The sequence below is a fragment of the Prosopis cineraria genome, unplaced genomic scaffold (assembly GCF_029017545.1).
Source record: "Prosopis cineraria cultivar Desert tree isolate PC_DT_omini unplaced genomic scaffold, ASM2901754v1 PC10, whole genome shotgun sequence".
In the NCBI taxonomy this organism is placed as follows: Eukaryota; Viridiplantae; Streptophyta; class Magnoliopsida; order Fabales; family Fabaceae; genus Prosopis; species Prosopis cineraria.
The window spans coordinates 19,039,525-19,051,505 of NW_026555341.1; positions in this window are offsets into that span (position 1 = coordinate 19,039,525).

Sequence of the window (11,981 nt, forward strand, 5' to 3'; positions counted from 1 at the left end):
TGGGCCATGCTTTGAGGGTTATAGTCCGCCCAAGTTAAGACTGACACCTATTTCATATAGAATGTGTTATGTTTTGTGCTATGAAGGCCGGCATCGTGGGCTATACTTTAAGGGTTATAGTCCGCCCAAGTTTGACTGACACCCATTTTGAAAAATTTTGAGAAGCAAATTGAGGAGGAAGAAGCTTGGTATTTGTTTAAATTTTGATACATACAATATGTTTGATAAAATGCTTGATTGAAATAATTTCAATGTATGTCTGAAAATGAAAATAGAGATTTTTGAAAAGAATATTTTCATTGATAGTTCAAATATCAAATTGCTATTCATGTGTTAGTCTCTTGAATATCTGTGAAATGTTTGGTACAATGTTTGGGGAGGGATTGAAATTAAAATTTGTACTATTTCGGTGAGTTATTTCAGATTGAAGATCTTGGGTAATGAAAATCTATAAAAGAAAATAACAAATGGTGTTACATAGGGTACTAGGATTTAGTGGCCAAGCATTGTGGCAAGAGGACCAATTAGGAATAAGTTATTTATATAGAAATCTACTATGTAAGTGAGTAACATCTCAATTGATCAACTAATAAAATCTCTTTTATTAAAATATTACATTTTATGTAGATGATTTTTAATTATTATTATTATTAGTAATTATGTTAAGTATTGGGCCTTTTTTAATTAAATTATTTTATCCTATGAAAATATATATATATACAGTTGTGGCAAGGAATAATTAAGATATGACATGTACATATATTTTCTTTATGAATTATATTTTTAGGACTGATGAAATTATTTTGACTAACTTTAAAAATTTTGGTTACCAAATAAACACAAGAATGGACGTTATTTATAAAATTTTATTTTGACAAATACTAAATTGAAGTTTGAAATTATTTATGCTAGTCCGATATTGAGAATACAAACTGTATTTTAGAAATGACAATTCTTCTCGCGTGTTTCAAAAGTGATTTGTAGAGAACTTTAAGTATAACACTACTGCTAACGAAAGTTCCGTTAGCCTTTAGCACCACGATCAATGACTAACCAGTTTAATTTTTATGAGCTCTATTCTTACATTTGTTTTTCATGGGTCTTGTATTTGAGTTTGTTTCATGGTTTCGATCGCCTTTGATTAGTTACTCTCATGAATTATGTGTCTACATCTCTTTCATTGCTTCGGCTATGTCTGGTTAGTTACTCTCGTGAACAACGTATCTAGGTTTGTCTTTATGGCATAAGTTGCATTTGGTTATTTTATCCTCATGAATTATGTATTCACATTTGTTAACTATTCTATTAAATCCTCAAAATTCTAAAGTTTTAATTAACTGATGTATTTGAAATTTTAATGATTTCAGTTAACAAGTGTACTACTTTGATTTACATTTGAATAATTTATTTTCTTCAAGCATGATAAAATAAAGCAATTTTAGTTCACTCTAATTTTATGGTTATGATTAAAATTTACAGGTTTATTAAGTTTATTATATTGAATTATCATCTTTTCAATTATTTTACATAATTGTTTGAGTTTATTATTTTAATTCTTTTAAATTCTATTTTTAGGGATGCTATTCACTGAAAAATATTTTAGTCTCAAATTCATTAGTTGATGTTGAATCTCCTGTTGATCAATGAAAGGCTTGCCACCGAGCTAGGTAAATATTTATTTTGAAGATGCCTTTTCTTTTGATATATATATATATATATATATTCAATTATGTGCTTTATTTTGATAATTTAGGTGCTCCACATTAAATATATATGTGATTATGATTTGTAAATTTATATTCACTATCTATTGTCAAGGAGCAAAGCTCCGTATTATTAATTTATTTGTAAATAATTTTTGTAGAGATTTTAAGAGGTCATATTTACAGGGTAAGTTTTACTGAAATCTCTACAAAAAATTTAGGAATCTTTTATTTATGTGGAAAATGTTACTATGATTTTCAATCATATTTCAAATAAATTAAAATATTAAATTAAAATTTTCTTGTTCAATGTTTAAGGGATGTGTGTTTGTGCATATATCCTATGCTAGCCACACCTAATTTTTTGGCCACAATGGCCTTCAACAAGAGAGTCTCCTTTTTCTATTTTTCTTTGTTGGAAGCATTTAAAAAAAATTATAAGATAACAAATTAAGAACAAATTTAAAGGAAGAACCAACTTTCATGCCAAGAAATGAGCTTTATTTGTCTACATGATTTTATTTAAAAGAGTTTTATAATCTCTAACGGAAAGAATAGTCCTTTAGGGGGAGGGGGAATTGCAATCAAGGAATTTAAAAAAAAAAATCAGATAGTTTAGTCTTTTTGCTACCTAATATAATTGCACTTAGATCCCATTGTTATATAGAGAAATTTCAAAATCAATTGTTTCTTTTTCATAATAAAAAACTGTTGGGAAATCTTTGATGCGATCCCCCCCCTTTTTTTTTTAACTATATTGGTATTTTTGGTTGACAAATGAAAGCGTAAAAGAAAAAAAACGTTGATTTGAATTCAAAGTAGGCTTTATTATTAGTTGAAATGATTTATTATCAATAATTTTGAATTAACTAATCTTTTACAAAAGAATAGTCTTCTCCTTACTAAATTTGCTCCCAACTAAAGCGGCATTAACTCATCAACCTTTGGATTGCCATTTCATCGAAAAATGATCATCGCTGTTATTTTAAATTAATTTTAAAGTAGTTTTAATATTTTATTATTGAAACAATAGTTTATAAACATTATGAAAAAATTGATATTAAATTTATATATAACGAAAATAAATTAATATTATTTTTGAATTTATATAATTTTTTAAATGAAATTAAGATTAAAAATTATATTTAATTGATTTTATCAGTATTGACAATTTTACAATAAAAAATTCTTATAAAATGGACGAGGGAGTGTTTTACAAGCAACTGTCATAAAATGATAAAAATTGAAAGGACATATAATTATTCATAAATGAATATTTTATTTATAGCTAAAATAATAACTTTCTGAAAGAAGGCCGGCGGGCAAATTAATTAACTTGGATAGAACATAAAAGTCAATATTGCACATCACATTTGCTATCATAAACTTCCCTTTTAATTTGTTGATTTTATTACTGTGACTTTCAATTTCAAATTCCATCCGACCGAACTTGATTTTACTCGAAATTGGTTGGCATTTCAAAAGAAAAATCATTGAAAAGAAAAAGAGAAAATTTAAAATGGTACACAAACAATGAGATAATGAAATGAGTGAGTTCTCTATTTTTATATATCTCGTAAAATTTAATGAATAGATACCGTTTGAGGCACAAAATAGAAGTAGAAAATAATTAAGAATGCTTATTTAAGGAGTCAATTATCTCCTACTACTAATCATTCCTTCTACCATATTCCAAGCATAATTTGTCATAAATAAGTACCAGAGAGTATTATCTGAGTTTGATATTTGAAAGTTAATAAATGAGGATATAATGAAAGAAGATGACTTCCCCTCAGAATGGCAGAAAATTAAACTTCTAGGAAGCAAAGAAATTGGAGAATGGAATCGAAAGTGAAGCCAATCTGCCATTGGCATAAACAGCAAGAAATAAGCAGAGAAACTTGAGCACCTACCAAAAAAGTGAAATTACTTAGCTTGTTTATTTTCACATCCTCCAACACATTGAGCTCATCACTTAGCTAAAGAAACTGGAGAATGGAAGTAGAGATCTGGAATATGAGATCGATGTGCCTCACAAATAGAGACATCTGAGAGAAGGAGACCTGGGAGCAAAAGAAATGAAGCCCAAGCCCAAAGTCCGAGATATGTTTTTAAATAAAAAAATGTTATTCATGACCAAAAACTAATATACTTTATCTTCCAAAAGTGGCCCAGTCAAACAACAAAGCAAGAAAGTAGAAGTGACTCAGTCAAAAGATTGTTCCAGTACAAAAGCAACAAACTAGAAGCGGAAACAACACATACTAAGAGCCCAACACTTCGAAATAAACAAAGAGCCCAACACCTGAAAAACTATCTGATCAATATCCAAGCTTTTATCAAATTCCTGGCACCAAGAAAAAAAAAAAATTCCTGGCACAAATCCTACACCATTTTCTTTTTAACTAATTGATTTTTTTCATGAAAACAGAATCTTGAATTTTCTTTTTGGGTGAGAATGTTGAAATAAATTTTGGCAACATAGTGTTTACACGTTTGAGTATTAAAATAAGATTTAAACAATTCAGATCTTTTATGACATGAGCACTTTCCTATAGCACGTCTTTTAAAATAATTTATTAGTCCCTAGTATAAGTAATATAAAAAATTATTAATTACTATTTTTCAATTTTATTTGTCTCTCTTTAATAATAGTAAAATTAGAATTTTTTTTTAATTTTAAGACAGATTTACCTTCTTTGAGTTTGCTGAAATAATTTAAAATGACTTACATGTAATATAGGTGGAGTATACCTTAACATTAATTTAGCAAGGAGAAAAAACCTAAAATTTTTTTAGGTGAGAAAGAAAGAAGGGTGGAAGATTACTTGCAACGGCGTGAAGGAGAAGTGCTTGGAAGGAAAGAAAATGGAGACGTGACATATATGAGATTCATGAGCCTAATATATATATATATATAGAGAGAGAGAGAGAGAGAGAAAGCAGGAATAGAAATGGAGAGAGACTTGCCTGCAATGGTAGTATGCTTAGCTTGATTAGAAGAAGCAGAACGCTGATTGAGTGAGAACTGAGAAGCACCAAAGTTAAGAAGAAGAAGCTGTGTAGATTGCAATGCAACACAATGATGAAGACGATAACAAGAAGAAAAAATCAAAATGAGAGGTATACTAATTGAAGAGTGACTTTCAAAATGGGACCTCAAATCATAATTGAGCTTGTTCCGTCACATCACATGGACAAAGCTCATGCATTTAATGGAATCTAGATCCTCACAGAAGTACCGGCCCTTAACGTCTCTCATGGTCCCAAATCTCAATTCTTCAATAAATACTTAATGTTTCATATTTTACCACATCGTTTTATACAAAAATAATTTTATTTTAAAAAATCAATTCTTTCAACTCATTCTAAAAAATTTTCTCTTTAAATTTTTTTAAATAGATCATGTCAAGTTTAAATAAACCAAACCATAAATATATATTTATAGTATACTTACTTTATAAATTTTAAATAAATTTTTATTAAATAGATCATGTCTAAGTTTGAATAAGCTAGATTATAAGTATCGACTTATAGTATAACATACTTTATAAATTTTTTAAATAGAATTTTAGTAAATAGATTATCTCAGAGTTTAAATAAGTGAGACTGTAAGTACTTATTTAGAGTCTAACTTATTCTATAGATTTTTTAAATATATTTTTATTTCATAAGTCAAGCCAAAGTTTGAATTAGTTGGACTATAAGTTCTTTTATAAAAGTCTATAAAGTAATTTTTAGAATAAATTTTGAAAATAGAAAATATATAAAAAATTAATTTAATGAAAGAATTGATTTTTAAAATAAAATTATTTTTATATGAAATAATGTGGCAAAATATGAGATATTGGATATTTATTGAAGGGCTGAGACTTGGGACGTTGAGGGCCGTTGCTTCAGACGATTTGGATTTATGTTTAACATGTATGTGAAACTCAATCCCAAAATTTCAGTGTAATTCAATCTTTGTGATTTCAGTCATATAAAGTATAAATTTTTAAATTTCAAGAAATAAATTTTTTATAATTTATTTCTTAAAATGTTGGTGCTAACATTTTAAATTGTTAAAATTATAGAAATTGAGTTATATTAAATTAAAATTATGATTGAATTTCAATCAAATCAAAACTATAAGAATTAACTTGAATCAAATTAAAATTTAAGGACAGAATTATATATATATATATATATATATATATATATATATATAAAGTGGGAAGGATTCATAAGGTTGAGTATCAAGATCTGAGGGTATAGTGTTTGTTTAGCTTTTATGATTCCTACTGCTTATGACCCAATGGGACAGAACCTGATTTTTTTGAAGGCTTGCGTGTCCAAGTGTAAGTGGAGTGTGGCTTAATAACACTACCCAAAAAATAAAAAAAGAACTTTATCACAGTTGAAAGTCTAAGTTTCAAAAAATGACATGAAAGTTACATTTGAAACTTTGATAATTAGCAGCATCTTCTATTATTGATCATAGATAGAATCTTCTTGCGGCGATGTTACAGAGTGAATTTTGTCGCTGTTAAAAAAGCTACTTTTCAACTTTCACACCCACACGCACACAAAATTCAAATAGTTTTTAAGGTTCCGATCACAGTTTTAAGCATAAATTAAATTATTTTGAAGTCTTAATTTAAAATCTTAAAGGTAGCACTTTGTTTTATGTGTCCCAAGTGTTATCTGATTGGATTGATTTAATATTTAGTATCCATGATTATTAAATCTCAAGCATTATGTAATAATTAACTTGAATCACTTCAGTTAGAAGTCAATAGCTCTCTCTACCCAATTAGTAATTTGATACTAATTCATTTTAAGCTATAATAACTACAGTCTACATTTGGGAGTCTTTAAGAAGCTAATAAACATAGTTTAAAATGATGTTATTTGCTAGCAACCGACTAAATCAGTGCAATTTTTTGTTGGTTGACAAAATTTAAAGTATTAATGTTAGAAAATTAATCAGAACTGCAAAAAAAAAAAAAATCAAATAGACAAATATTAGAACACAGAAATGGTTAATCAGAATCGACCGTTATAGTGGCCAAAGAGGTGTAAAATAATGCACATGCATATATCAATGAACTGTAATACTTTAAAGTTGGCCATCAAATTTTACGTTGTTTATTTAACTTAATTCTTTAATAAATTAATAATTTGTAAAACATAAGTAAACTTAAATTATTTTTTAACAACTTTTATGAACAGAAAATTTTGATATATTTTTTTAAGGGTTAAATGAGAAAAATGATTTGGAGCTTTTCTGTGAGGGCCACCTGATATTTTAAATTTTTATTTGAAATAATATTACTTTAAAACTTTTAAAAAAGATACAATATTATCCTTATCATGAAATCTATAAAACATTGAATGTGAAAAATAAGTATAAACAGAGGTATTTTCGACTTTCACTCCTACGTTTTTGTCTCCGCCTCTGAGCTTTTGTCTTCAATTATTAGCATTAGAAATATTGTCAGTAACAAAGCTTTGATCCATAACACCGAAACACCTCCTCTTCCGCCATTGAAATTGACTACATCTTGGTGAGAATTACTCCCACTCTGTAAAAGCTTGCTCAATCCCACATAGGGGTCTTCAATTTCACCTATAAACACTCTTAGCTTGTTATTGGAATTAGTTGAAACCTATTAATGGATGAAGTGGTGACTGAATTTTCTCTTTAGATTGTGAATTAATTCATATTGCTTTTAAAGTGATTTTAATTATCACCATCGAATGAGGCTAATTTTTTAAAAAATATAATTATGTTATAGTATTATTTTTCTTGAAATTTATCATGTACTATATTCTATTTATGATTTTTACGGAGATTTCTTGTCATTTTAATTTCTTAATCTCTTCCAAGCTTTTAAATTTATTTTAATTTAATATCATGTAAAAAAATAATTGATTATTGTTTTTATATTCAATTGATAATTTTTAATTAAGCATATATAATTTAAAAATAATTACTTTTAATCTTAATATTAGTTTTAAAATATATATATATACACACATTAGGTTATCAAAAAACTATGTTTTAAGTATAGTAGTTATATTTTCCTTTCAGTGGTTCAATCAATCGAACAAGAAACACTATTATAGAAATGAGATTTAGTAACATACATTTTATAACAATAAAAAATAAAACATCATTAATATTAAAGTCAAAGTAGAGAAGCCATATTTTTTATTTCAAATGCCATCATTATAAATTATTTTTTATTCACAATTTTAATAAATAACAAGAGATGGCATTTCAAGAGTAGCAAAATGCCACTTCTCTTTTTTTTTTACTAAATTAATATTTTTTTTCATATCAAAAGTAAAAAGGTGACGTTTTTAATTAAAAACGTCACATCTCTACTTTATTAATAATTTAACATTTACTTTATTAGATTAAATAATTATTTATTAATAATTTTAATTAGTATAACTATTATTTAATAAGTAAATAAGAGAAGTGGAGTTTTTAATTTTTTTATTATTTAATTATTTTTAAAGATAAATATTATTTTATTATAATTATTTAATGAGTATTAATTATTATAATATATATTATTTAATAATTAAAAGTAGAGACGTGGTATTTTTTAAGCTTGAAAATTTCACATTTCTTCTATGTTATTAATTTAGTTTTTTATTAAATTAAATAATTATTTTATTATAATTTATTTAATTAGTAATTTTAATTAGTATATCATATTATTTAATAAATAAAAGTAGAGAATTGACATTTGCTAAACTTGAAAAACACCACCTCTATACTCTGTTATTAATTTAGTATTTATTTTATCATATTAAATAATTATTTTATTATAATGTATTTAATTAACATTTATAATTAATATAAAATAATATTTAACAAAACACATGAAGAGAGGTGGCCTTACGAAATGTCACCTCTCTTCTTTTTTCAATACTTAATTATTTGTTTATAAGATAAAATATTATTTATTATACTTTATTTACTTAATATTAATATTAATATATATTTATTTAATAATTAAAAAGTATAGAGATGGAGTTTCTTGAGTTTGAAAATGTTACCTCTCTGTCCTATTATTAATTTAGTAGTTTTTATTAAGATTAAGTAATTATTTATTATAACTTATTTACTTGATAATTCTAATTAGTATATTAATATATTTATAAATAAAATCAAAGAGGTGATGCTTGTTGAACTTGAAAATGCGACCTCCATGCTCTTTTATTGATTTAATTTTTTATCATATTAAATAATTATTTATTATAATTTATTTATTTAGTATTTTTAATTAATATATAATAATATTTAATAAACAAATGAAGAGATGTGGCATTTCCAAACTTAAAATGCCACCTCTCTTTCTTTTTTAGTATTTAATTATTTTTATAAGATACAATATTATTTTATTATAATTTATTTAATTAATATTAATTATTAATATATATTATTATTTAATAATTAAAAATTAGAGAAGTGGCCTTTTTTAGGCTTGGAATGCCACTTGTCTCTTATAAATTAAATTCTTCTTCAATTAATATTATTTTAAAATAAATATATATTAAATATTTTTATCAAATATTAAATAATAAAAAAATGTTTAAATGAGAGAGGTGGCGTTTTCAAGTGATGGAAACGCCATCTCTCTCTTGTAAATTAAATTTATTAATATGTTATTTTAAGCTACTGTTGTGATTTTTTTAATTTTTTTAAAAATTGAGGATAGTTTTTAACTTTTCTTGCCTAATCTCCTTGTATTGGTTGTTTTCTCCAACCAGTCGCTTGTTCTTCTATCTTACAAGTCACTAGTTATTTGTCCTCTAATTTTTGAAGTTGTTCTCATTGTCTTCTCTTGTTAAGGTCACTTAAATGAGTACACTAATAAAAGGTTCCTTTTTTCATTTTTCTTACCTCTTATCTACCTACCTATTCATATGTATTTATATGGATCTTCACGATTTTACTTTTATTTCTCTTTAGTTGATAATTTCTTTTTCCACGATCTTGAATGGTTTGTGCTTTTAATTTGTTAATAGGCATATCTGTTGGTGAAACAATTCTCTAAGTATAAAGTTTTAATGAGATTTAGGAAACAGATAGTAAGATCTTCAATCTTCATGCTTTCAGTGATAAACAACTTAGTTTTTTCAAATCTATTGTTTATTTATTTTTATTGTAGGTATTATTTTTTACAACTAGATTGTAAAAATTGCTAATAACCTTGTTATATCTGTTCACTAATGTTTAATTTATGTTTTTTCTTTATCCTTGAATTTTTATGACCTTGCTAAATTTATCATAGTTTTTTATAGTATCAAATTGATTATTTATTTTGTTAATTGTATGAATAAAGTTTATTGTATATTTACTAAAAAAAATTATGTATATAAATTGATGAATATATAAGATTATATATGTAAAGACCCTATTTTGTCTAGGCCCCCACAAAAATAAAGGAATAATATTAAAAAAATTGAAGAGCCTTTTTTTAATAAAATAATGCAAAATGAAATTAAATGAAAAATCCCCAATTTTGTGCCTTAATGAGTCTTCAATTAGGGAAAGTCAAATGGAAATTCATTCCCCCAAAATTGTCTCTTGATTTAAAATGGTGAAAGTCAAATAAAATCAATCACAAATTATGATTTAATGGAATTTAACCATTAAAGTGGAAAGCCCTAATTTTCATTTATAAAAAGTGGTGATCAATGCAAAAGAGAGGCAAAAAAAAAAAAAAGAGAGAGTGGAGTTTGAGATGATAGAAAAGGGATTTTGCTCGATAAAGGTAGAGATAATCATTTTCTCTCTTCTCTTTGCATGATGATATGGAGTTAGAAAAAAAAAAGAAGTGCATGATAACCATCTGCATGTATATTTATGGAAGTAAACCCTAAGGAAGCCAATAGTTTATGTAATTGTGGTTCACATATGAATCTTAATGTTAGCAGCTAAAGGAAGTTAAAACGTGATCATTCAGTTCTTTCATTTATTTTTGGTGTATTTTGTCTCTTTTTGCCATTTTATTTTTCTTTTCTTTTTTGTTCTTCCTTGTATTTCATTCCCCCTAAAACATGACATCATCTTTGTATATGTATGGATGTGTGCCTGTGAAGCCTTTTATTTCCTCTTTCTCCTCTTATTCGTTTTCATCTCTTTTCAATGACATCCCATTTATAACCTCTCATAGAAGATATAGAATTGTATGCATAATTTTTAAGCACACTCAAACACATACACTTAAGCATATGTATTGGCTAGTTATTTCTTATGCATATGACGTGGAGATGATTGGAAAAATCACTTAAGTCATTACAAGTGGTAAAGCTCCAAAAGTTTGATCCCCTTTTTTAGAGTTACCTTTATTATTGTACATTCTCTAGCACACACTACACCATATGATTTGAGACTTTTGTGTGTGTGTGTGTGTTATACCATATGACATTTTTAGAGTCTCCGTAGGTAACTAGTGTATTTATATGTTATGTGTGGCAATATGCCATCACAGACACACCAATCACAGTGCTTAATTGATTTGTTTTATCCTCTTTTTTTTTTTAAAAAAAAGGAGCCTTTTTTTTATAAATATAAATAAGTCAAAAAATAATTTATATGCTGTGTGAGATTTTGGAATCTTAGCAAGCATAAAATAAATTAATTTTCGTGTGAGATTTTGTGAATCTCCATAGGAATTTCAATATATTTTATTTTAAAAAATTCTTTTTCAAATAAGAGAATAATATTTTTTTCTAATTAAAGATACCAACCCAATTAAAAAAAATTTTGATAAATGAAATTTTTTTTCAAAAAATACTAACAAATCGACATGCATTTTTACCCTCAAACTATTTGAACTTTAATCTTTTTAAAGGGTACGTAAGCGTTAGGGTTTTATCCTAGATTAAATTCAACTTGTAAATAAATAATATTTTTTAATTATAATTTCTTCTTTTTTATTAATTAAGGGTAATTAAATTTCATTTAAAGCTATATTAATTTGTTTAGTTAACTTAGGGTAACCGTTCTCACGGACAAGTGATGCAGAGTGCCTAACACCTTTCCCACACATATCGACTCCTGAACCTTATTTTGGCTATTATAGGCCATTTTATTTTTTAAAGGTTTTCAAAAATTGTCCTTTTAAAATTTTGGTGGCGACTCTTAGATTTATTGATTTCCCTTTCTTGGGAGATCACGATTTGCGTGCGACAATATATATATATATATATATATATTAAAAAAGTGATGCTTTCTAATGTTTTTTAGAAAATAAAAGGAGATAGGTGGCA